The sequence below is a fragment of the Hyperolius riggenbachi genome, chromosome 5, assembly GCF_040937935.1.
Source record: "Hyperolius riggenbachi isolate aHypRig1 chromosome 5, aHypRig1.pri, whole genome shotgun sequence".
Taxonomy (NCBI): domain Eukaryota; kingdom Metazoa; phylum Chordata; class Amphibia; order Anura; family Hyperoliidae; genus Hyperolius; species Hyperolius riggenbachi.
The window spans coordinates 38,333,066-38,360,809 of record NC_090650.1 but is presented as its reverse complement, the minus strand read 5'-3'; the positions used below and the strand labels follow the sequence as shown (position 1 = coordinate 38,360,809).

General features: G+C 45.4%; 1 long non-coding RNA gene across 5 annotated transcripts in view; it reads left to right on the top strand.

The window, feature by feature from the left end:
* The window catches only part of LOC137518127 (uncharacterized), a 123,808-nt gene that overhangs the window by 75,426 nt on the left and 20,638 nt on the right, over window positions 1-27,744 (top strand). The gene's annotated exons all lie outside the window — the stretch shown is intronic.

Genomic DNA, 27,744 nt, shown 5'->3' with positions numbered 1-27,744 from the left:
TCGGAGCGGGGCTGCGAGGCACCGATTGGCTGCTGGGGGCTGAGGGATGCCCCAGGTGAGTAAATCTCATTTTTTATAGTTGACTTAAGTTTTCCTTTAATGTGCTTGTTAATTAGTACAGAGCCATAATAATCCAACATGCATACAGACTGTTTTGGATTGTTTGATCCTCATTAGTGCATGGCATGGATTAATTTGGCTCTATGGAGTGGAGCTTGTAACACAGAGAGGTACAGATTAACCAGCAAGCTCATGGTGAACTAGAACTCTTTGAAGTGTGTGAGGGGCTTCAATGGTCCTAAAAGCCCCCTTACTAAAATACTAAGGAAAACAAGTGTTTGTTTTCTTAAAACAGAAAGAATTAGCGATAATTCAGGTTGGAGTGAGCTTGAGATGTCTCCCAGTGCATCACTGCTGAATATATGCAAATTAACCATTGTTGCCCTTAGAAGCTAAACACACCTCCAGAACTGGCCACTTGTCTTAGGAGTATGTGAGTAAATTGTGTTCTACTTCAATCAACAGCAGTTGTGTCTGTTTTGGGGCTGGCAGGTCCACCACCGCCACCCTAACATTTTAAACGGTTTTAGTGATTTTTACCCTTCTGGCGCCTCTGTACAACTCTCTATCAAGATATACACCCTTGGTGGAAGGGTGCCACACCCTCCTTTTCCTCTATCCACAGAGAGCGACGTCGTAGTCCTGAGTGGGGACAGGCTTGTTCTCCCCACCTGCTTATTCAGTGGTTACCTTGGAGGTAACCCAGGTTTGTAATACTTACGTTTCCTATTTTCTCACCCATTCTCCAATACATACTACACTATATTGGGCTCTCGGATTTCTGCTTTTCATCCATTGACAGTGAATGGGTCAGCTCTGCGCTTGCAGGCAGAATGCATGCAGCAGTATGCAAGCGCATCGTACTGCTGTGCAGCACATTGATGTGAACAGCAGAAGGGCTGTCTATACCCTTCTGCCGTTCTTGCATGTTACCACGTCATACACGCTTCCAAATGCGCACGGAACGAGTATGATGTGAACGAGGCCTAACTCTATGACTAAAAGTATTAGAGGCAGAAGATCAGCTGGATAGCCAGGTAACTAGTATTGTTTAAAAGGAAATAAAATGGCAGCCACCATATTCCTCTCAGTTCAGTTGTCTTTTAAAATTCCTAAGCGTTGGCAGTTGAGATGCATTTTATGTTACATACATTCATTCAACAAGATTGTAATATACAAATTAGAGGAGTCTGAGTTGAGGAGCCGATGGAATCCTAACTTTAGGAGTCGCAGGATCTTTGTACCGACTCCACATCCCTGATTAATAGCACTTATTTTTCAATGACTTATACCTGTGTGCATCATTAATTAATGTTGTATTTACATAATGGTAAACTGGTAATATCTGCTGAAAAATAAGGTCTTTTATTGTGAGCGCAGTGTATAAAATGGTAAATAACTAGATTACATCGGGCGCATGCTGATTTGTTGTGTTACAATTTATTTAAGTGACTACGGGACAGTGTATATACCGCAAGTGAATACGGGACAGTGTATTTACAGCAGGTGACTACGGGACAGTGTATTTACAGCAAGTGACTACGGGACAGTGTATTTACCGCAAGTGACTACGGGACAGTGTATTTACAGCACGTGACTACGGGACAGTGTATTTACCGCAGGTGACTACGGGACAGTGTATTTACCGCAGGTGACTACGGGACAGTGTATTTACCGCAGGTGACTACGGGACAGTGTATTTACCGCAAGTGACTACGGGACAGTGTATTTACCGCAGGTGACTACGGGACAGTGTATTTACCGCAGGTGACTACGGGACAGTGTATTTACCGCAAGTGACTACGGGACAGTGTATTTACCGCAAGTGAATACGGGACAGTGTATTTACAGCAAGTGACTACGGGACAGTGTATTTACCGCAGGTGACTACGGGACAGTGTATTTACCGCAGGTGACTACGGGACAGTGTATTTACCGCAAGTGAATACGGGACAGTGCATTTACCGCAAGTGACTACGGGACAGTGTGTTTACCGCAAGTGACTACGGAACAGTGTATTTACCGCAGATGACTACGGGACAGTGTATTTACAGCAAGTGAATACGGGACAGTGTATTTACCGCACGTGACTACGGGACAGTGTATTTACCGCAGGTGACTACGGGACAGTGTATTTACAGCAAGTGACTACGGGACAGTGTATTTACCGCAAGTGACTACGGGACAGTGTATTTACCGCAAGTGACTACGGGACAGTGTATTTACCGCAAGTGACTACGGGGCAGTGTATTTACCGCAGGTGACTACGGGACAGTGTATTTACAGCAAGTGACTACGGGACAGTGTATTTACCGCAAGTGACTACGGGACAGTGTATTTACCGCAAGTGACTACGGGACAGTGTATTTACCGCAGGTGACTACGGGACAGTGCATTTACAGCAGGTGACTACGGGACAGTGTATTTACCGCAAGTGACTACGGGACAGTGTATTTACCGCAAGTGAATACGGGACAGTGTATTTACAGCAAGTGAATACGGGACAGTGTATTTACAGCAAGTGACTACGGGACAGTGTATTTACCGCAAGTGACTACGGGACAGTGTATTTACAGCACGTGACTACGGGACAGTGTATTTACCGCAGGTGACTACGGGACAGTGTATTTACCGCAGGTGACTACGGGACAGTGTATTTACCGCAGGTGACTACGGGACAGTGTATTTACCGCAAGTGACTACGGGACAGTGTATTTACCGCAGGTGACTACGGGACAGTGTATTTACCGCAGGTGACTACGGGACAGTGTATTTACCGCAAGTGACTACGGGACAGTGTATTTACCGCAAGTGAATACGGGACAGTGTATTTACAGCAAGTGACTACGGGACAGTGTATTTACCGCAGGTGACTACGGGACAGTGTATTTACCGCAGGTGACTACGGGACAGTGTATTTACCGCAAGTGAATACGGGACAGTGCATTTACCGCAAGTGACTACGGGACAGTGTGTTTACCGCAAGTGACTACGGAACAGTGTATTTACCGCAGATGACTACGGGACAGTGTATTTACAGCAAGTGAATACGGGACAGTGTATTTACCGCACGTGACTACGGGACAGTGTATTTACCGCAGGTGACTACGGGACAGTGTATTTACAGCAAGTGACTACGGGACAGTGTATTTACCGCAAGTGACTACGGGACAGTGTATTTACCGCAAGTGACTACGGGGCAGTGTATTTACCGCAGGTGACTACGGGACAGTGTATTTACAGCAAGTGACTACGGGACAGTGTATTTACCGCAAGTGACTACGGGACAGTGTATTTACAGCACGTGACTACGGGACAGTGTATTTACCGCAGGTGACTACGGGACAGTGTATTTACCGCAGGTGACTACGGGACAGTGTATTTACCGCAGGTGACTACGGGACAGTGTATTTACCGCAAGTGACTACGGGACAGTGTATTTACCGCAGGTGACTACGGGACAGTGCATTTACCGCAGGTGACTACGGGCGAGTGTATTTACCGCAAGTGACTACGGGACAGTGTATTTACAGCAAGTGACTACGGGACAGTGTATTTACCGCAAGTGAATACGGGACAGTGCATTTACCGCAAGTGACTACGGGACAGTGTGTTTACCGCAAGTGACTACGGAACAGTGTATTTACCGCAGATGACTACGGGACAGTGTATTTACAGCAAGTGAATACGGGACAGTGCATTTACCGCAAGTGACTACGGGACAGTGTGTTTACCGCAAGTGACTACGGAACAGTGTATTTACCGCAGATGACTACGGGACAGTGTATTTACAGCAAGTGAATACGGGACAGTGTATTTACCGCACGTGACTACGGGACAGTGTATTTACCGCAGGTGACTACGGGACAGTGTATTTACAGCAAGTGACTACGGGACAGTGTATTTACCGCAAGTGACTACGGGACAGTGTATTTACCGCAAGTGACTACGGGGCAGTGTATTTACCGCAGGTGACTACGGGACAGTGTATTTACAGCAAGTGACTACGGGACAGTGTATTTACCGCAAGTGACTACGGGACAGTGTATTTACAGCACGTGACTACGGGACAGTGTATTTACCGCAGGTGACTACGGGACAGTGTATTTACCGCAGGTGACTACGGGACAGTGTATTTACCGCAGGTGACTACGGGACAGTGTATTTACCGCAAGTGACTACGGGACAGTGTATTTACCACAGGTGACTACGGGACAGTGTATTTACCGGAGATCGCCCGAACCTCCGATTTTAGGTTCGCGAACCGCAATAGAGTTTAATGGAGAGGCAAACTTGGAAATTTAGAATAAATTATGGTGGCCAGAAAAATGATGGAAAAGATATTTCAAACGGTCTAAAACCTGGACAGAGACATGGTTGAGTGGGATACACGTCAAAAGTCTCAATAAAAAACCTAGATTTAATACAAACCACTGTTTTAAGGTCAGAAATCTCATTGAATGTTCAATTGCAGGCCTATACTGCTTTACAACATCAGGAAGCGTAATCCTCCCTCCTCCCTGTCTCCCTCTCCCGGAGGAGGAGGGTCTTGTCTTCCAGAGAATTGTAGGATTTCAAAAGCCAGCTCACATACATTGGCCGAGAATCAAACCCAGATCTAGTGCTTGGTAAGCCGCTCTCCTCACCGCTGTACCTCCACCAACACTACATGCTGAAGCCAGCCTAGCATGTACCATTATGATATATCCAATAAAAATGAGCTTGCTTAGGGATTTGTAGGCTTTTGAAAACCTACAATTCTCTGGAGGAGGAGGAGGAAGGAGGGAACTGTTGTGGGGTGCAATATAAGGAATAACAATCAGCCAGGAGCAAGCTAACAAGCCTACAAGAGCCTAACTAAGCTTTCCCTAGCAGAGTCTGTCAGCAGCTGTCCCTTAACTAATTACTGTAGGCAGACAATGGAGTAAAACGGCTGGAGAACATTGCCTTTTATAAGGGGGGTGGGGCTACAGGAGGGAGTGTAGTCTGATAGGTGACAATGTGCCTGCTGACTGTGATGTAGAGGGTCAAAGTTGACCATTATGGGGGCGAACGGAACTTCTGGGAAAGTTCGCCTTCGTCGGCGAACCGTTCAGGCCAACTCTAGTTAGAGCATGAGCTCCTTTGAGGACAGTCAGTGACATGATGACTATGCACTCTGTAAAGTGCTGCAGAAGATGTCAGTGTTATTTAAATACATAATAATAATAATATGGTAGGACATTAGACTACTCTGTAAAAGGACTGTTGAAGATAACAGTGCTAAATAATAACAATAAAAGGTTTTTGCCCATTTATATTTTTACAAGTTTTGATCTATGACACTACTGCATGGGGAGCAGTGATAATTGCTTGTGACCTAGTCAAGTACAAGATATAATGAATAGGTGGAAAATATGTGCGACATTAACCACTTGAGGACCGTGAGCTTTACCCCCCTTAAGGACCAGGCACTTTTTTTCCATTCAGACCACTGCAGATTTCACGGTTTATTGCTCGCTCATACAACCTACCACCTAAATGAATTTTGGCTCCTTTTCTTGTCACTAATAAAGCTTTCTTTTGGTGCTATTTGATTGCTGCTGCGATTTTTACTTTTTATTATATTCATCAAAAAAGACATGAATTTTGTCAAAAAAATGATTTTTTTAACTTTCTGTGCTGACATTTTTCAAATAAAGTAAAATTTCTGTATACATGCAGCACGAAAAATGTGGACAAACATGTTTTTGATAAAAAAAACCCATTCTGCCTATATTTATTGGTTTGGGTAAAAGTTATAGTGTTTACAAACTATGGTGCAAAAAGTGAATTTTCCCATTTTCCAGCATCTCGGACTTTTCTGAGCACCTGACATGTTTCATGAGGGGCTAGAATTCCAGGATAGTATAAATACCCCCCAAATGACCCCATTTTGGAAAGAAGACATCCCAAAGTATTCACTGAGAGGCATAGTGAGTTCATAGAAGATATTATTTTTTGTCACAAGTAAGCGGAAAATGACACTTTGTGACAAAAAAAAAAAAAGTTTCCATTTCTTCTAACTTGCAACAAAAAAAAAATGAAATCTGCCACGGACTCACCATGCCCCTCACTTTGAAGTGTCTACTTTCCAAAATGGGGTGTGTTCACTGTCCTGACATTTTGGGGGGTGCTAAATTGTAAGCACCCCTGTAAAGCCTGAGGGGCCCAAAGTCCAATGAGTACCTTTAGGATTTCACAGGTAATTTTGCGACTTTTGGTTTTAGGACTACTCCTTACGGTTTAGGGCCCCTAAAATGCCAGGGCAGTATAGGAACCCCACAAATGACCCCATTTTAGAAAGTAGACACCCCAAGGTATTCCGTTAGGTGTATGGCGAGTTCATAGAAGATTTTATTTTTTGTCACAAGTTAGCGGAAAATGACACTTTGTGAAAAAAAACAATAAAAATCCATTTCCGCTAACTTTTGACAAAAAATAAAATCTTCTATGCACTCGTCATACACCTAACAGAATACCTTGGGATGTCTTTTTTTCTAAAATGGGGTCACTTGTGGGGTTCCTATACCGCCCTGGCATTTTACGGGCCCAAAACCGTGAGTAGTCTGGAAACCAAATGTCTCAAAATGACTGTTCAGGGGTATAAGCATCTGCAAATTTTGATGACAGGTGGTCTATAAGGGGGCGAATTTTGTGGAACCGGTCATAAGCAGGGTGGCCTTTTAGATGACAGGTTGTATTGGGCCTGATCTGATGGATAGGAGTGCTAGGGGGGTGACAGGAGGTAATTGATGGGTGTCTCAGGGGGTGGTTAGAGGGGAAAATAGATGCAATCAATGCACTGGGGAGGTGATCGGAAGGGGGTCAGAGGGGGATCTGAGGGTTTGGCCGAGGGATCAGGAACCCACACGGGGCAAATTAGGGCCTGATATGATGGGTAGGTGTGCTAGGGGGTGACAGGAGGTGATTGATGGGTGTCTTTAGAGGGGGGAATAGATGCAAGCAATGCACTGGCGAGGTGATCAGGGCTGGGGTCTGAGGGCGTTCTGAGGGTGTGGGCGGGTGATTGAGTGCCCTAGGGGCAGATAGGGGTCTAATCTGATAGGTAGCAGTGACAGGGGGTGATTGATGGGTAATTAGTGGGTGTTTAGGGTAGAGAACAGATGTAAACACTGCACTTGGGAGGTGATCTGACGTCGGATCTGCGGGCGATCTATTGGTGTGGGTGATCAGATTGCCCGCAAGGGGCAGGTTAGGGTCTGATTGATGGGTGGCAGTGACAGGGGGTGATTGATGGGTGGCAGTGACAGGGGGTGATTGATGGGTGATTGACAGGTGATCAGTGGGTTATTACAGGGAAGAACAGATGTAGATATTGCACTGGCGAATTGATAAGGGGGGGTCTGAGGGCAATCTGAGCGTGTAGGCGGGTGATTGGGTGCCCGCAAGGGGCAGATTAGGGTCTGATCTGATGGGTAACAGTGACAGGTGGTGATAGGGGGTGATTGATGGGTAATTAGTGGGTGTTTAGGGTAGAGAACAGATGTAAACACTGCACTTGGGAGGTGATCTGACGTCGGATCTGCGGGCGATCTATTGGTGTGGGTGGGTGATCAGATTGCCCGCAAGGGGCAGGTTAGGGGCTGATTGATGGGTGGCAGTGACAGGGGGTGATTGATGGGTGATTGACAGGTAATTGACGGGTGATCAGGGGGATAGATGCATACAGTACACAGGGGGGGGGGGGGGGGTCTGGGGAGAATCTGAGGGGTGGGGGGGGGGTTATAAGGAGGGAGCAGGGGGCAGTTTAGGGCATAAAAAAAAATAGCGTTGACAGGGAGTCCATTGACCTCTCACTACAGTTGTCCTTTAAGTTACCTGGGTCTTGTACCAGTTTCCTGCAGGGGACAGACCTATGCTCCGGTCCCCCACAGCACCTTCCTTTCGTTCTAATGCGCTGCCCTGGTCCGCGGGCCTCCTAATCGTGCTCCCATGGACGAGAGCGCTCTGCATATGTGCAATATGAAAAACTATGTACTGCACATGCAGAATGCTGTCGCCAGCGTGTGCGATTTTGTGAGTGATTTGTATTTTAGCTCTTACCTGCGCGTTATTTTTTTTTTCACTGTGTTTTTTCTAAGCGCTTTTGCAGAGCGATTTGTATTTTCACTTTCTGACTCAAGTCAGGAAATGAACTCTTTGATCTGGAAAATAATAAATACAATGTATGTATTCTTAAAAGGTATCGGGAAATCACCATACAAAGCGTATTTTCAAGCATTTTGCGATTCCCTATACCTTCCATTGAGGCAAATCACCCCAAAAATGGTACAGGCAGCGCTTTGGTGAGCAGATTGGAATCGAACCGCTCATATGTGAACACTCATAGGGAATCATTGCACAAAAACTTTTAGGGCGATTTTGAAAATCACCGGCGCTTAAAATACCCTAAAAGCGCCCAAGCTATTAAAGTGAAACTTTTTTTTTTTTCAGCTTTCAGTTCCACTTTGAAGGGAACCTTATCTCAAAATAGTTTCACTTACCTGAGGCTTTTACCAGCCCCCTGCAGCCAACCTGTGCCCTCTACATGCTGGAGCAATGCTCCAGTCCCCTGAAGCAGCTAAGTTTCATGCACCTGCGTGGCCCTGGCTGCGCACATCTACGCTCTCGCTCACATCGCTGTCCTGCGCATGCGAAATAAGAGAAATCAGGGTCGGCGACGTGAGCGAGAATGCGTGTCTAGGGCCGTGCAGGCGCAGTGGCTCAGGTGACTGCAGTGGGCTGGTAATAGTCCCAGGTTACTGAAAATCCTTCTACTTTTTTTTTCTCCTTCATTTGAGTTAAAGGGCAACTAAAGCAAGAGGGATATGGAGGCTGACATATTTATTTCCTTTTTATCAATGCACATTGCCAGGCTTCTCGCTGATCCTCTGCCTCTAATACTTTTAGCCATAGCCCCTGAACAAGTATGCAGCAGATCAGGTGTTTCTGACATTATAGTCAGATCTGACAAGTTTAGCTGCATGCTTGTTTCTGGTGTGATTCAGACACTTCAGCAGCTAAATAGATCAGCAGGGCTGCCAGGCAATGTGTATTGTTTAAAAGGAAATAAATATGACAGCATCCATATTCTTCTTACTTCAGTTCCCCTTTAAGGTTCCCTTTAACTCACTTCTCCAGGTACGCAGCCTGCTGCACATATGCAAAGGACTGTGAAGGCAGGGCTTAACACAGACGGGGCGGGGTTTATCATGGCCAAATAGGGGCGGGAATGCTTTTTGATTTGGAGGCGGGGCTTTGCAGCAGCAGGAAGGGAACATTTTGGCCAATGTCTGGCCCTGGAAAAGTCTCTCTCTGATCACGCATTATTGCTACCAAAGGGAATTTACATCAGTTTTTTTTAAGTAATATCAGCCCAGGATGAGCGTCAAAACTCCATAAACTAATTTCTGGTTTCAGAAATCTAATTCTATGGCATCTATACTACATTCACATTGTAATTCCTACTAGCGGTGACACCCCGGCGCCGCTGACGGTGAGGAAATTCCATTTAAAGAAGAAAAAAAAAGACACTGCAGCTGGGCGCCCTTGGGGACTCCCGGGGGCATTTGTCCTACCCCGCCCCCCCCCCCAAGCTACGCCCCTGTGCTGGAGACACAGCTACCTGGAGGATGGAGGTGACCTGCAACTGGGAAATGTGATGGAGCGTGCGCCGTGTGAGCTGCGCTGTGTACGCTGATGTGCGGTGTACTGCTGAGCTGTCCCTTATTTTGCTGGGCTGTGGGCTTTGGCATTGCTCACATCACACTCCATCACAGAGAAAGGGTTAATTGTCCTCTCCAGTCTCACAAGCTTTTGACTGCGGGGCGGAGCTTAAAAAATGTTAGAGGTGTGGCTTAGTGCGCATAGGTGCAGGGCTTTCGCGGTATCCCGTGCACCCTTTTCGAAGGGAACATTATAGTGCCCTAAGCAGCAATTCAGGGCAAAGATCTGCCTTAGAAAACACGCTGATTGGTTAATGTATAATTGCTATTAAAGGGGAACTTCAGCCTAAACAAACATACTGTCATCAAGTTACATTAGTTATGTTAATTAGAATAGATAGGTAATATAATCTCTTACCCACCCTGTTTTAAAATAACAGGCAAATGTTTGTGATTCATGGGGGCTGCCATCTTTGTTATGGGGGCAGCCATATTTTTGGTTGGAAGGAGGTGACAAGGAGCAGGAGACACGATTTCAACTGTCCTGTGTCCTGATAACCCCTCCCAGCTGCACACACTAGGCTTCAAATGTTAAATTCAAAATGTAAAAAAAAATAAAAAATTGCACCAAAACAGCAGAACGAGAACAACAAAATCAGAAATCCCATCATGCTTTGCACAGCATCAGGGGAAAAAAGCCCGGGCAGTTTTCTTCTGTGCAGCTAAAAATGAGGCTTGCATAAGAGAAACAAAGTTCTGATGCTGTAAAACTGTTAAAGAAACACAAAGCCTTTTCAGTGCTGCTGAGTCGATTTTTAGTCCGGAGGTTCACTTTAAGTGGCCTTCACAGCAGTACATCATTTATCAGCCAAGGATAAACATCATTCAGAACTCTACTAATTCCGACTCTCATAAATCTCTATACATCGCATCTATTTTCCCTTACAGTGTCACTTCTACTACCGGTGTTCCAACATTTTAGCATACCCGACAAAATAGCATACAAATGCTACTGAGCATGTGCAAAGTCATGCAGGTCATACATTAACCCCATAATGCCCATCAGCAGCATTAACCTTTGCAACCCCAGTTAGCTGCCTGGGTGCTGATGTGCAATCTCCACTATCCAAGTGGACATAGAGTTAGAATTAAAAGTTGTCCGAGTGAAGCGAGCAGGCAAGGGGACACTGATTCCACTAAAAAGGGGTATATCACTTTAAATGTATGCTGTTTTTTCAATGTATGCTAGTTAGTTGGAACATACCTCCCAACTTTCTAGATAACAAAAAGACACCTAAAAGGGGAACTGAAGTGAGAGGAATATGGAAGCTGCCTTATTTATTTCCTTTTAACCAATACCAGTTGCCCGGCAGCCCTGTTGGTCTATTTGGCTATAGTAGTGTCTGAGTAACACCAGAAACAAGCATGCAGCTAATCTTGTCAGATCTGACAATAATGTCAGAAACACCTGATCTGCTGCATGCTTGTTCAGGGTCTATGGCTAAAAGTATTACAGGCAGGGGATCAGCAGGGCTGCCAGGCAACTGGTATTGCTTAAAAGGAAATAAACATGGCAGCCTCCATATCCCTCTCACTTCAGTTGTCCTAAGCGAGAAGGATATGGAGGCTGCCATATTTATTTCCTTTTAAGCAATACCAGTTGCCTGGCTGTCCTGCTTACCCTCAGCCTCTAATAGAGATAGGCCGAATATCAAATTTTGGGTTCGAAAATTTTGAAACCGAATCTCTGCAAAAGTTCACAAATCTGGCAGATCTGTGAATCTCCATAGACTTCAGTAGGCAGGAGAATTTTAAAACCTACAAAGGGCCAGTGAACACCAAAAACTGCTAGCGAATCTGCAAACGCTAGCGGTTTTTGAAGCTGTTTTTCAGAGCAATTCTAGGCATGTTTAGAGAGATTTTCTGAACATGCCTAGTGTTTTTGGAGTGTTTTTGTGTAGCATATTTTATATTTTGTTACAGTAGTTGTTCAGTTACAGCTTTACTGTAACAAAAAACGCTTGGAAAACCGCTCTGATCTAGCGTTTTTCAGAGCAGTTTTCCACTTTCCTATACCTCACATTGCGGCAGAAACGCCTCAGAAATCTCAAAAATGCTGCAGGACCCGAGTTTGCATTTGGGGGGAAAATGAGCTGCTCTGGTGTGCACTAGCCCATTGACTAATGCTAGCCAAGCGGTTTTCCCACCGAAATCATTTTAAAAAAACACTCAGAACCACTCTTTGTGTGCATCAGCCCAAGGACTGTTTCTGGCCACAAACGTGATAGAAAAGTTGTTTCAAGGGGCCTAACACCTGGACGGAGGCATGCAAAAGAGGGATCCATGGCAAAGGTCCCACCAAAAATTACGGAGTTGACGCAGAGTCATGTTTTTAATCGCTAAAGGGCAGAAATCCCATTACATTCCTAAATTGGTGGAATAAAGTGCTTTAAAACATCGGTCGTGTGGACATGTCGATCAGGTAGTGTTCACACTGACAGAAGAAATGCAGCATTTAATGCACTGCAGTCCGCAAACAGCAAAGACCTTTAGTGATTCGTCAGGTGAGCATATCTTTGTTTTTACCAGTTGACACCTCCAGGAGATAAATGTTAGTCCTCTCGGCAGCAATCTTTGTGTAGTGGTGTGTAGTGACCACCGTGCTTGTGTTTACAATCGTGGGAGTGCAGGCAATCACGGTTTTCAAGCCTCAATGGTCAGGCTGAGGTAGTTCAATGACAGTTAAATGACGAAAAAAACATTGATTCTGCACTGAGGCCTTATACGGGGCAGTAGTGGATACTAGATGCCAGTAGTGCTGTGAAGGATTGTTGGGTTATGGTCGATGCACTACCAGGCCCAGCAGACCTGTCTCCAACAGCACAGAGGTCTTCTACAGGGGTCAGTAGTGGATATTAGATGTCAGTAGTGGTGTGAAGAATTGCTGGGTTATGGTCGGTGCACTACTTGGACCAGCAGACCTGTCTCCAACAGCTAACTTGTGCACTGTCCAAAGAAGAGTAATACAATAGCAAGAAAAACAATGCATCAGCCCTAGAAGGGCTTAGCTGTTCAAGAGACTCTGTAACAAAAATTGCATATAGTTTTTTACCATCCTACAAGTTCCAAAACCTATTCTAATGTGCTCTGGCTTACTGCAGCACTTTCTACTATCACCATCTCTGTAATAAATCAGCTTATCTTTCCCCTGTCGGACTTGTCGCCCTGTGTCTGGAAGGCTGCCAAGTTCTTCAGTGTTGTGGTTCTGTGATGCATGCCCCCCTTCAGGCCCTTCTATGCACACTGCCTGTGTGTTATTTAGATTGGTGCAGCTTCTCTGTCCTCTCTTATCTTTTACAAGCTGGATAAATTGTCCTCTGAGCTGGCTGAGCTTTCACATACTGAGGAATTACAGACACAGGTAGAGCTGTTTGCATGAAGAAACGATCAGCCTGTCACTTCAGTGCATGAGAGCTGCAGGGGGAAAAAACACAAATGATCTCTTGAGATTCAAAAGGAAGGATGTATACAGCCTGCTTGTGTATGGATGTATTTTCTATGTGTGGACATACTGTACATCAACCTACTTCCTGTTTTGGTGGCCATTTTGCTTGTTTATAAACAAACTTTTTAAAACTGTTTTTAACCACTTTTAATGTGGTGGGGAGCGGCGAAATTGTGACAGAGGGGAATAGGAGATGTCCCCTAATGCACTGTTATGTTTTCTTTTGTGCGATTTTAACAATACAGATTCTCTTTCAGGACAATGTGGTAGCAGCAAGAATCTGCACTGAGGACACAGAACACAGGCCTACCTAACTCCTTTCCTGCCAGCAACACACTGTCCCTTATATGCCCAGCACAGAATCCAAACACAGACTGCAAAACGGCTTCTGTGCTGGCTTTCTGATAGGTGGGTGTGGTCCAGGTGGCAGGGATAGCTGATTGCCTGCCATGTGCCTGCTGACTGTAAGGTAAGGGGCACAATGATGATGTATAGGGGGCGGGTCAAACACACCATGCATTCGCCTGAGGGGGCGAACGCGAACACCCCTTTTTCACCGTGAAAAATTCACCAGGCGAATAGTTCGGCCCATCTCTAGCCTCTAATACTTTCAGCCATAGATCCTGAACAAGCATTCAGCAGATCAGGTGTATCTGATATTATTGTCAGATCTGACAAGATTATCTGCAAGCTTGTTTCTGGCGGTATTCAGACACTACTGCAGCCGAATAGATCAGCAGGGCTGCCAGGCAACTGATATTGTTTAAAAGGAAATATGGCAGCCTCCATATAACTCTCACTGCAGTTGTCCTTTAAGTCACACCTCTAACCACGACTCCCTGCCCCCACAGCCCTGGTCATGCATACCACAAAGAATTTAGAAGCCAAAGATGTAGTTTTATCATTCAAACCACACTGGTCCCTTCTATCATCATTAGTTTTCCTTCATTTTAACATTTAAAATTAAGAAATATATCAATTTAAATGATGGGAATAAACTTTACAGTCAATTAAACACATTTTTCAGTAAAACATATATATATATATATATTCACAGATCTGTATACCAGTCCTGAAAGAGGGACAAATGAAGAAGAAAGAGGGACAGGGGAATTTGGTTCCCAAAGAGAGATAGACTGTCTGCCCGAAAAAGTGACAGTTGGGAGCTATAATATCAACATTTTGGGATATCTGTACATTCTTCAAAGAAACCTGCAGGGGGCAGTGTGAGACCTTGGAATTTCCAAACAAAATTTTTTCTTTTCTTTCTTTTTTTGTTTTTGTTTTGTTTTTGTTTAATAACTCTTTGTGTGAGTTTTTATGAATAGAACAATTAGCTGTAACCGCTCTCTCCAGATCTCAGTCTTTGTGTTTTGTTTTTATTAGGTTACGCAGTTTGCACAAAAGACAAGGCACATTTTTTTCCTAACTAGTTGTTTAGCACTCAGATCCACGCTGGTTAAATTCACAGGGGACGTAATTATTTGCAAAAGTCGATTTACCAAATCCCGTGTTTGACTTACAATAGCATGTGGCCTGTGATTGTTAACAGGTGGTACGGGTGCCCAGCTTGTACGGGGCTTGGGTAATACCAGCTAATTCTTTCAGCCCGCTAAGGGTTAAAAGTCGTCATGCGTCGTTAGTGACTTAAGTTTAAAATTTGCACATCATTATCCAGTGTTTAGACTGAATGAGGCCTGGAAAAACACACAGAGCTTTGTTATTACCGAGGATAAGCCACCCAACAATGGAGGGAGACATTGTAGGCGGGGCACCTATATCTTTAAATTTGTTGACCCACCACCAATATTTCCAACTGAGTTGAGGCTTCATTAGCTGGGTCGTTTGGTGCATAGTACTATAGAGGTCACCCATCGGGTATGGGGACTTGAACCTTTTGGGTGACATCGCTGGGCCAGCCTGTACAGATGTATGTCAACTGTGCAACCGACAACGTTGTTGCTATGTGGGGAGGGGGTGTGTGTGTGGAGAGATAGGGGAGTGACGTCTTCAAAGAAGTTTGCCACCACTCGGTCAAGTTGATCCGCCGGGTGGATTGCTTGCCTTTGGCCTTTGTACACACACCTGACTATCGGCTGAGGCGGTCGTTATCGGCCTTTAAGGCCTACCAGGAGCAGTGCTAGGATCTTCTAAAATCCGGGGCACCCCTGGGCGCTAGGTACATGTAAACTTGCAGCGCGCGCAATGCGCTGCAGCCAGCAAAAAATGCGAGTGGCCATGCAGCAGGGAGGGAGTGGGGCCAAATGTACATGAACTTAGCAGTGATGTAACGTAGACAGTGGGGCTTGTGACAGTTAGGTTAAGATAGTTAGCATAGTGGCAATGAGGTTAGTGTTAGGCATAGTAGCAGTGAGGTTAGTGATAGCGCAATGGCAATGAGGTTAGTTGTAGCAGCAGTGAGGTTAGTGTTAAGCACAGCGGCAGTAAGGTTAGTGTTAGAAGTAGCAGCAGTGAGGTTAGTGTTAGGAATAGTAGCAGTGAGGTTAGTGATAGCACAATGGCAGTGAGGTTAGGTGTAGCAGCAGTAAGGTTAGTGTTAGGTGTAGCAGCAGTGAGGTTAGCGTTAAGCACAGCGGCAGTAAGGTTAGTGTTAGAAGTAGCAGCAGTGAGGTTACTTTTCGACGTAGCGGCAGTTAGTGAGAAGTTGGTCATTGACTATACAATTCTCTGGACAATAGACTGTCCGATTTGATCGTAATAACGATCGCAAATGATCGTTCAGGCCCACTAATGGAAAGAAAGCTGCTATGCAATTCAATCAGATTAAAGTAATTGATCAGAAAATTTGATTTATTCCATTAATCCACTTGAATTGCATTGCAGCTATTCCAATCAAATCAGACAATTGATCGTCCAGGGTTGTAAGGGGACAAAAGCCATCTAATGCTGTTATCTGGGGTCGGGTAACAGGGGTCATCTATCACCATCATATTGGGGGGCCCATGTTAATGTTTTGTCTAAAACTGTTAAACCGTTAAAACGTACTGAAAACGTGCTACAAAAACACAACTTTATGGAAAACTGGTCTTTTTTCAAAAAAAGTTTTAATGATCCACTGCTAGTGTGAACCGGCCCTAAGTTAGAAGAATGACTAAAAGTTCTCAATTCAGATGTGAGGTTCTCTTGGGGACAACTTGAAGTGTTTAATGCAGTGCCACCAGGAAAGCCTTCCTATCACACACCGTGTATAATTCCCGGGAAGGCATCAGCAACACTCCATCACAATGTAAACAAGAGAAAGCCGTCTTGTCGTACAGCAGCTACATTAAAAGGCCCACTCCGCCATATGTCAGACCATAACAAAGTGTGACCTTAATGTAAGTTCAGCATAACCAGGCTTAGTTTGCTCATAGGGTACATTTATGGACATCAGAGGCTTACATATGTAAGTGCCACGTACGCAGAACCATCTGGGCTGCCTTTTCCATAATACTTTGTCATTTGTCATCGCAAAGCTGACGTGTGTGATCGTTAGACCGGCGCATGTTATCGTACTAGTCCTGCATGGCTTGTCATCGCCTAGAGAGTACAAGTGAGCTTGCACACGTCTTGTAAATATTTTGCTGGATGGTAAAAGACTCTACATTAACCATTTGAGGACCGGCATATAAAACCACCTTAAAGTGAACCAGAGACGAAGCACCCTCATGTATTTTACCATATATATCAGTGGGAACATTAGAGAAAACACCTACCCTGCTCTCTGTTTCATCCTTCACTGCTCAGCCTGCTTATCAGCCCTGATAAAATCCCAGACTGAGCATTGTCTGGCTTTGCTCAGGAATCATTAAAGCTGAGTCTGCTCTGATGTCTTTTCAAGCCCAAGCCTGCCCCTTCTTGCTCTGCTATAATGACTCAGCTATAATGATTCCTGAGCAAAGCCAGACTGAATGCTCAGTCTGGGATTTTATCAGGGCTGATAACAAGCAGGCTGAGCAGTGAAGGATGAAACAGCGAGCAGGGTAGATGTTTTCTCTAATGTTCCCACTGATATATATGGTAAAACACATGAGGGTGCTTTGTCTCTGCCTGACTTTAAGCACCAGAGCATTTTTGTTTTTTTATAGTTGTGTCCTCAATATAGATAGCCAGGCATAGGTATCCCCAGTACAGAAAGCCAGGCAAAGGTGGCCCCAGTATAGGTAGCCAGGCATTACTCACCAGGTCCAGCGATGAGCAGCACTCCCTGCCTCCACTCTCCCCGCCATCTAGCCTCGCACTGCCGCTAAATACCGGGTCCTGGCTTGATGACTTCATCAAGCCGGGACCCGACACTAGAGGCAGTGCGAGGCTGGATGCTAGGCAGAGTGGAAGGGGTCACCGGAGGAACGTCAGAGGTGAGTTCCAGTCCTCTTCTGCCACTGCTGCACTTCAGTGATCGCTACGTTCGGCAGCAATCGTAGTGATCACATGATCAGGAGTCAATCGTCATGACTCCTGATCAGTGAGGGGAGATGTCAGCTGTCACATGACTGCTAAATCTCCCCGCTCAGGTACGAGCAATCGTGTTGGGACTTCAAGGACATTACAGTTACGTCCTGTCTACAGCAGACAGCCACACAGAGGACGTAACTGTAACGTCCTTGGTCTTAAAGAGCAAGTGACACCCATGCTAACCTAGTAATAAAAAACACATATATAAGTAGATAAATACAACTTCTACTTACATAACAGATGTATTGTGCTATCCACATAATGATTTCTGTGAATTTTATAAAGGAAAAGCAGAAAATCCTATTGCAGGCAGTGGCCATTTTGCCAAGCTAATGCTGACATCATAACCTCCCTGACTCTTGTTTTCCCCCCTCCCTTCTCTTGCTCATTGTGTATTCATTAGCTGCCCTCCTCCCAGAGTCTTTTTTTTATTTACACATCCAATCACTGAGTCACCTCAGCTTTGCTTGTAAACACAAGTGATCAGCTAGGCAGGGAAATAAATGGAAGAGGAGGAATATATTATAGATAAAAAGAACTCCCAGCATTCAACTTTTTGGCACTAGGGCCAGTGCTCCTAAAGTATGTGATAACTCATAAAAGCAGAAAAAGTTTTGAATGCAGGATTAGCATCTTTATCACTTAATACATTCAGACCAGTTGCTGTTGAAATTTGATTTTTATGGTGACAATACCGCTTTAAAGGGGTTAAAAAGGGAAATTCCATCTATTACGGGGATACTTTTGGATTTTTTTGCACTAAGGCCTTGGCCCACTAGGTTGTTGTCAGCTGCGTTTATTAAATGAAACCAAAAAATAAGGTACTTCACTAGCCTGAATATCTGTTGATCCAAGGGAAGGTGAAAACCCCTTACAAGGCATGGTACAATTACTCCCAAAAGGGAAAAGAATTCCTTCCCCCGACTCCAGGTGAAAATCAGATAAAATCCCTGGATCAACACTGTTGGGAATTACCTAGTAATTATAGCCATGGATGTCCCTCATGCAAGAAAAGCATCTAAACCCCCCTAAAATGAATATATAGAATTTGCCATAACTACTTTCTGTGGTAACACATTCCACATCTAAATCACTTTTACTGTAAAGAACCCTTTGCTAAATAATTGGCTAAAACTTTTTCCTACATGCTCAGATCATGTTCCCTAGTCCTTTCACACAAGCCTTTGATTGATAGCCTGTTTGTGGATCATACTGATCACAAATTTAACTGAGTCCTAAGCGATCAGAGTATCTATGGTAAATAGGACCTTCTTCATTTAGGTTTCTGCAGGTAAAAATCCTGATTAAAAAAATCTGCTCAAGTGAAATTAAGAAGGTCAGCTGAAGGGGTGAAGAGCAGGCTCTGTGGGCAGGGCTGTTGCGTGTCTAATGCTGGGGATACACAGTACGTTTTCCCCCTTATCAATCGAGACGCTGATGGCTCGATTGATAATTTCCGACAGGACCGATACCCCGCTCGATCCCCGCCAGATCGACTCCCGCCACATCCCCGCTGCCGTCCTGATCTATTCCCGCTCATCCCCGCGGGCGCTTCCTTATCTTCCACTTGACTCCCCGCTTATGTCCGCCCGTGGGAACGAGTGGGAATTGATCCGGACGGCGGCCGGGACGAGCGGGGACGCGGCGGGAGTCAATACTGGCGGCTAACCGTACCGTGTATCCCCAGCATAACACCTTCATGCTGTTGAGACTGCAAGGCAGCGGGACACAGACAGACCACTCCCTGAGAAGATCCCCGCCTGCAGTGACTTTGTAGTCTGTGGAACAGGAAGTGACTGATGATGTCACTTCTGACTTATAGTGCCTTGTAAGAGATTTATTAGATATCAGCCAATAACAGATGAAGCAAGTTCTGCTACTGAGGGCTAGAATAACGACTGTGCCCAAACGATAGCCCACGACTATTAATGATCAGTAATGGACTATTAATGATCAGTAATGGACCGTTAATGATCATGCTGCGTGTTTTGACCTAATTCTTTGGCAACAGAAAGCCGGGGGTCCTAAAAAATGATTCCCCTCCGCCTTATAAATCATCTAGAAGTCTAAACAGCTGAGAGGATAATTTGGTGTAATTTTTAAGGCTTAGCAGCGCTAACTGGAGACATGCGGGGACCTTGTGGCTCTGTCACTTCACTCCTTTCCCATCTTTGTTCCTCTGCCCCTCATCACGCTCCCGGCATTAGTCCCTCCATTAGGCAGGAAATGAGAAAGTAGAAAATCTAATCTTTGCTTATAGAGGCAGATCCTTTGTAAATATCATAACTGATCTTATCTGATCAGGTTGAGGGCGAGTGTGAGAAGAATGTAATGCTCGGTTGTGCTATAACGCATCGCTGCCATCATCACCTCTGATGGTGACAAATAAAAGGAGTTTTTCACCAAAAATGAAGAAGGAAATTTTGATGGATAAAAGTCCAAAAATATGTGCTCAATTTCTATCTTGCTGAACCCTCTTCTTATAATATCACCACATTGCTGCTGTTATTGATGTACTTGTGGGCCTGATGAAAAGCCCTTGACTCGAAACAAGCTAGCGTTGTCACCTACCACCATAGCTCCCAAATGTCCCTCTTTTGGAGGGAGAGTCCCTCTTTGGGAGCCCTGTCCCTCTGTCCCTCTTTCCTCCTCATTTGTCCCTCTTTCAGGACTTTGCCCCACTTTCTATGTAAACATATATTTTTCTCTACTAAAATTGTGTTTGCTTGACTCTAAACTTTATTCCCATCCTGTAAATTGATATATTACTAATTTTAAAACGTTAATGTGAAGGAAAAGGAACCAGGATAGAAAAGACCAGTGTGGTTTGAATTATCAAACATATTTTTATTCTGAAATCTTTATGGTATGCGTGACTAGGGGTGTGGTGGGGTGTGATCAGGGGTGTGTCATGGGCATGGCTTAAGTGTCCCTCTTTCTCATCTCAAAAAGTTGGGAGGTATGACCTACAATTACTTATCGCATTATTTTTTACTGCATTTATGGATTTTTATTCCTGTGACTCCTATAAAAATGTATATGTCAATTTTTCCCTGAGGGCCCTTTCACACTGGTGCGGTGGGGTGGGTAATTTTACCGCACCCCACCGCTATGCTAATGAAAGCCTATGGGAGCTTTCGTACAGCATGCGGTGCTTTGCGGCAGACGTCGCCGATCTACCGTGAGCGCAAACCGATGTTACTGTGCGACCTCTGCAGCACTGGAAGTCATGTAAGTCTATGGTGATGCAGGGATTTTAAAAAGGTGTGGCGCACATGTGCGGAAGCCTATTTTTTACAAGGCACTTCCGTGCACTTCCATATTTTCCAAACAGGAAGTGAACGCAAGCGAGCGTCACTTCCTGTTTGGATCTGAGCCAGATGGGGATTACTGTTCAGTCTGAAGCCGGCCTCAAAGTTTTGTATTGAAAAAACGTTTTCGTATGCAGGTAGCCTTGCATAGTCTGCATTTGGAGGAATGGAAAGGGGGGGGGGGGGTGGGTTCTGGGCAGAAGTGGAAAGTAGAACTTGTTTGGTATGAGAGGGCAGACAGTATTGAGGGGGAGGGAGGACAATTGAGTAGAGTGCAGGAAACTGCAGAGCCTTGCTGCCGACGAGATCGGTTTTATAATTTTCATGCCCCCAATTTTCTTGTGGATCCACTTCCAAGTTCAGCTGCTGCCCTCCCATTCCATGTGCAGTCCCTTCTTCCATGTCCAACATACAGTGCTGCCCATAATTAATTATACCCCTGGCAAATTTTGACTTAAAGTCACTTTTATTCAACCAGCAGCAAGTAATTTTTTCATGGGAAATGATATAGGTGTCTCCCAAATGATAACGATGTACAAGAGGCATTATTGTGGGAAAACATTTCTCAGCTTTTATTTACATTTGAGCAAAAAGTGTCCAGTCCAAAATTATTCATACCCTTCACAAGCTGTCACGGGTTGTTGGAAAATCCAAAGTTCTATACCATAGTCCAAGCTGTTATAAAGCATCCTAATTGCCCTGATCTATTGGGAACAGCTGTTTTAATCAACTCAACAACAGGTGAAAAACAGCAGCTCTCTACAGTTGGTTTGTATACAGTCATGGCTAAGACAAAGAACCTCAGTGAGGACCTGCGGCTGCCCTATGTGGCTGCTCACAAGTCAAGAAAGGGCTACAAGGTAATTTCTAAATGTTTTCACATTCCAGTGACAACAGTGCAAAGTATTATTAAAAAATACAAGATGTTCCGCACTATGGAAAATCTCAGAGGACGTGGTCGGAAGCCAAAAGTGACACCTGTGCTGGCCAGGAGGCTAGTGAGAGGTGAAAAAGAATCCAAGCATCACCACCAAGGCCATCCTGGTAAATCTGGATTCTGCTGGTGGCAATGTCTCAAGGCAGACAATCCAACGGACGCTGCACACTTCTGGGTTCCACGCATGCAGACCAAGGAGGAGGCCACTTCTCCATATAAGGCACGCAAAAGCTCACTTGGCTTTTGCAAATGCTCATCTGGACAAAGAAGAAATCTGGTCTTCTGTGTTATGGTCAGATGAAACAAAAATTGAATTGTTTGGTCACAATGATGTTTCCTTCATTTGGCTTAAAAAAAGAAGAAGCCTTCAACCCAAAGAACACCATCCCCACTTTCAAACATGGTGGTGGAAACCTAATGCTTCAGGGGTGTTTTTCAGCCAATGGACCAGGAAACCTAATCACAGTAAACGGCTGAAAAAAGAGCAATACATGAGGATTCTCAAAGACAGCATCAGGCAGTATGCAGAGAAACTTGCCCTTGGGCACCAGTGGACTTTTCAGAATGTCAATGACCCAAAACACACAGCAACAATGGTGAAGAAATAACAGACAACGGCCTCAATTCACTAAGATCACGCTGGAGATAATAAGGCAAGAGAAAACTTACCTCCACATAAGAGAGAGTTATCTTATCTCTTCATTCCTTAAGTTACCTCCTCTGTAGTTAAGTTACCTCCTCTGTAGTTATTTTCACATGCAGTTAATAAACAGCCTGTCTTTAACTCTGGAGTTATTTTAAGGATTGAAGAGTTAACTTAAAGACAGAAGAGTTAACTTTAGGTTTGCCTGAGGTAAAATGTTTCCTGAATACTACATGCCTTATCACCATGGTAACAACTCTAGAAGAGTTATTAAAGACAGGAGAGAAGCTTAGTGAATTGAGGCCAACAACATTAACGTTTTGGAGTGGCCCAGACAGAATCTTGACTTGAATCCAATTGAGAATCTGTGAAGGGAGCTAAAGATCGGGGGGATGGCAAGAAGATCCTTTAACGTGAAAGATTTGGAGCTCATTGCTAAAGATGAATGGGCATAAATACCTGTGGAGACATGCAAAAAGCTGGTCTGCAATTACAGGAAGCATTTCATTGCTTTAATAGCCAATAAAGGCTTTTTTCTATTGATTATTAAGAGTGTGAATATGAATAATTTTGGACTGGACACTTTTTGCTCAAATGTAAAAAAAGCTGAGAATTTTTTTTTCACAACAATGCCTTTTGTACATCTTCCTATTATCTTTTGGGAGACACCTATGTAATTTCCCATCAGAAAATTACTTGCTGGTTGAATAAAAGTAACTTAAACCCCCCTGGCGGTATGAAAAATTCCGCCAGGGGGAAGCGCAGCAGTTTTTTTTGTTGTTGTTGTTTTTTTTAAATCATGTAGCGAGCCCAGGGCTCGCTACATGATAGCCGCTGCTCAGCGGCATCCCCCCGCCCGCTTCGATCGCCTTCGGCGATCTCCGATCAGGAAATCCAGTTCAAAGGACGGGATTTCCTGGAGGGCTTCCCCCGTCGCCATGGCGACGGGGCGGGATGACGTCACCGACGTCAGCGACGTCGGGATGTCATTGGGAGTCCCGATCCACCCCTCGGCGCTGCCTGGCACTGATTGGCCAGGCAGCGCACGGGGTCTGAGGGAGGGGGGGCCGCACGCCGCACCGGATAGCGGCGATCGGGCGCGGGGCGGCGGCGATCGGGGCGCTGGCGCAGCTAGCAAAATGCTAGCTGCATCCAGCAAAAAAAAAATCATGTAAATCGGCCCAGCAGGGCCTGAGCGGCACCCTCCGGCGGCTTACCCCGTGTCTAGCACGGGGTTACCGCTAAGGAGGTTAAGTCAAAATTTGCCAGGGAATGAATAATTATGGGCAGCACTGTATATATACAGCAACCAGTTTTTTTTTTCATTCACAGCTACTGTGGGCAGCAGCTTCCCTCTCACATGTGTTGACCCTTTTTTCCAACTTCCTCTTACCATTTGCGGCCTCCTATCCTATATGCAGCAACCCCTGTTCCATGCCAAGTCATCCAGGGGTGGACCTACCATGAAGCCATCTGAATCACATGATTCAGGTGGCAATATCTAGGGGCCTTTGGACAAACAGTTTGGGCCACCTGGGACCTGCTTAGTCTCCTCTCTCCCACCTGTCTTCCTGGCACACTCACTACCCTCCTCATCCATGCATCCCCAAAACCCTGTCCTCATTGGACTGGTGGCACCTGCAGTGACCAATCAGGTTGGGGTGCTGGCACCAGACCGGCCAATCACAGCCGCCCACTGCTCCTTTTGCTAACTGGTGACGATGGACTCGCGGGCGGGACCATGGCACCGTCATTGGGCCAATCACTGCACTCAATCAGTAGCAGTGACATCTTAATGGGCAACTGTGAGGCCATTGGCACCAGTTAGCAAAAGGAGCAGCGGGCTGCTGTGATTGGCCGGTCTGGTGCCAGCAACCCCGCCTGATTTATCACCGATAGAATAAAGATGGGAATTCGGGGATGTGTGGATAAGTGACGAGGGTACCGCACACATATCCCCCCGCGACCAGAAGGATATGTGTGCGGTGCTGCGGGGGCCTCGGTTGCTGCTGGCGGCGGACGTAAGGCAGAGCTGCGGGGAGAGAAGACTTTACACTTACGGTGCCTGGATCCTGCGCAGCTTCCATGTACTTCCTGTCCCGGCGTCTGTCGCTATGGTAACAGCGCCCTTTGTGATGACGTACCGCATGTCATCACAGGGGGAGCTCTTACCGATGCGACGCGCGCCGGGACAAGCAGAAGATAGAAGCTGCGTGCAGGATGAAGGCAGGTAAGTGGGAACTCCTCTCTCCCCGCCCCCCCCCCCCCGCCTACCTATCTAACCTATACTGGGGCATATACCTATCTAACCTATACTGGGGAATATACCTATCCTGGATTTGCCCCTGTGGTGATTTACTCAAGTGAGAGTTTAAACCCACCTCAACAGCACACATCAGATTCAGAGATTGTACCTATCTGTTCAAAGTCTTTATAAAGAGACCCTTTGTAGTCTCAAAAAATAGGGCTTTAAGTTGTCCAAATAAAACATCTTTTCCTTTAAGTGCTGACTCTTTTTTGAACTTTTATTGACAAGACACAGAACATTTATTGTACGCTTCTCTCCTGGCGGACTCAAAGTGCCAGAGCTGAAGCCACTAGGGTGCGCTCTATAGGCAGTAGCAGTGTTAGGGAGTCTTGCCCACGGTCTCCTCACTGAATAGGTGCTGACTTACTGAACAGGAAAAACTGATATTTAAACGCCAGGAGAGCTGTGACAGAGACTTTAGCATCTCTGGGGGCGGAGCATCCTCCACAGTTTGCTTCAGGCAGTAGGAAGTCTAGAACTGGCCTCGAAGTCACCATCTTGAGCCACAGTGTCCCCCCCCCCCCAAGATCCGGGCCTACAAGGCCTGCCCTGCCTGCCCACACGGCTACACCCCACTACCCAGCAACCCTCTAGCTTCCTGCCTAATCTGCTTATGCCCAAAAATGGCCTTGCAAATTAAAACGGTGACATTATTAGCGCCAGAAAGTTGCAAACGAAACTTTTAAAGGACATATTTGTAGCAATGTTTTTGGGTTTTTACCAAAATTACATTTTATTTTTATTTCTCGTAGCCTATATATGGATCACAGCAAGAACTCTGTTCTTACTCATGCTAATCCATAGAATCTAAAGATAACTTCCTGAAGGTCTCGTACATCCAGGAATGCTCTGGGAGTTGCGTCCTCCATCCCTTATAAGTCATCCTGATTAATGCTCAGATGACAGTGATAATGCTTCATAGTGAAACAGACCATGCGGGTCATTGCTCCCTGTTACTGGAACTGTCCTCTCCGTATAGGAATCTGCCGACTACATCTGGACATTTTTAAAGTAACATTTTTTTTCGAAATCCATCATTCTTCTCTGTATTTAGTAGTTCTGTAATTGATGTCAACTAAAACAACCTCATATATTATAATCCTGGTGGGGATAAAACCCATTTATCGTCATGCCATCAGCCAGAGAAAAGTCACTGCTTTCTGTCTAAGCTAGCACGTCCTTCCCAATTTATCATATAACAAAAGTTTGTGTTACAGCTCACATGTCTTGTCTAGAAGGCATGGGGTGCAATGAGTGATACAAGCCGATCCCCTTATGGCCAGTGCTTCCGTTGGGTCAAACTAGGCAGTTGCCTAGAGAACCCCAAGCTCCTTAGGGACTCCACAAGTCAGGGACCGTACAGGCCACAAGTTTACGGTCAGTAGAATTTGAAAATAAATGGGGCCAATTACTGGGTAGTATCCAAGTCTTTTGATTGGTGTAAGAAGATATACATTGGTTGCTATTGGCAACAACACAACACACCTTTATTCCGGTACCAGCAACTCATTAGTAAGAGCTGCAAACACGACTCTCATCACAGTAACAGCATTGGAGATAGAACTGCTCAGGCGTCTTCAGAGGTTAGGAGTTTATTCAGTCAACAAATATACAGTACAGTTTGTTACATCTTTAGCCAAGCAGATTATTCTGTAGTAAGTCTTTTGCGTTGCAGCTTCTTGGTCCCATTCCTGGTGAATGGTGTGAGAGAACGCGGAAAAGCCGCCGCGTGTACTGACAGCAAGGCGGCTGATTCCGCGTCCAACGTGGCGGTCTGCACGTGGAAGCGTGCATCTAGTGACATGGCAGAACGAGGAAAAGCCGCCGCATGTACTGACAGCAAGGCGGCTGGTTCCGCGCCCAGCCCGGCGGTTTGCACGCAGCAGCGTGCAGCTGGTGTGGCTGAGCCTGTTAGTTCACACAGGTTTAGGAATACGCGCGCGCTGAAAGGCAGAACTTTTATGATGATCAAGGGGGGATCAGCTGACCAGGCCGGTCAGCTGACCTCAGAGCTGGTAATCTTTGGTTGATCACTTTAGGGTGGCGCCAGAGAGCACTGCTCTATATATGGTTACTGCTGGCCACTCTCAAATTGTCTGCCGTTGCGATCACTACGTGGAAGCACTCAGACCTTAGTCAGATCCAACAGTGTGTTTGAACCAGGAGGACCTGGGAATTCACACTGAGCCAGATTACTTGTGTTATTATTCTGTTATACTTCAGACTAGTTCCAGGGTGTAGAGACCATGGACCTCACACCCAAGACTAGGCATTGTTTGATATTGTTATGACCTATTGCTTTCCTGACTATCCCTCTGCTTTCTGATTCGGTACCACGCATATCTGATATCACGTTGCCAAACCCTGCCTGACTTGGATACCGAATCAGCCTTCTGTCTTTATACTTTATCTGTCTGTGTGTTGACCTGGCTTGCCCGACCTCGAGAGCTATCTCTCTCCACTTAAGAGATAGTCTCCACGATCAGTCAGTGACATCCACCTCCAGGTGTCACTCACTCTCTGGTCCTTCCTATCTTCAGCCTGACTCCACCCCTTGGAGAGTCTCAGGTTGCTGGAAGGTTTCTGTACTCTCCATAGCAGTGTCTTCTGTACTGCTTAGGGTCACCTATTCATCAGGTGGGTTGCTCAAAGTCATACTGTTACACCAAACACTCACCATATATATATCTAGAGGTTTCCAGAGGTTAGCACTATATCTGTATTATTGGTGATTCTGCAGATCATCCATAATCAGGTATAGATCTGTATTCTTGGTGATACTGCAGATCACCAATAATCAGATTCTCTCTGCGTGCTGACACCGATCGTTACAAATGGT